Source organism: Brachionichthys hirsutus, chromosome 20 (assembly GCF_040956055.1).
Source record: "Brachionichthys hirsutus isolate HB-005 chromosome 20, CSIRO-AGI_Bhir_v1, whole genome shotgun sequence".
Taxonomy (NCBI): domain Eukaryota; kingdom Metazoa; phylum Chordata; class Actinopteri; order Lophiiformes; family Brachionichthyidae; genus Brachionichthys; species Brachionichthys hirsutus.
Window position 1 is genome coordinate 7,637,108 of NC_090916.1, and position 264 is coordinate 7,637,371.

Below are 264 nucleotides of genomic sequence, written 5' to 3' on the forward strand. Positions count from 1 at the left end.
TATTCTGTTTTCAAATTAAACTTCAAACTCACTTCTGAATCACTTTGATTCAGTTTTTTGTATTATATTTTTTTAGAATAAGTAATATACTCCGTTTAGACTGGCTTTGTATGTGCCGCCTTATTCTTTAAATGAAAAAGTTAATTGGATTTGTAAAAGAACATTTAACACATTGTTTCACAGTTTCAAGATGAAAATCTTTATTTTAACAATATGACAACAAAATATCGACACAATTTCAGATATGAAACAAAACGGACACTG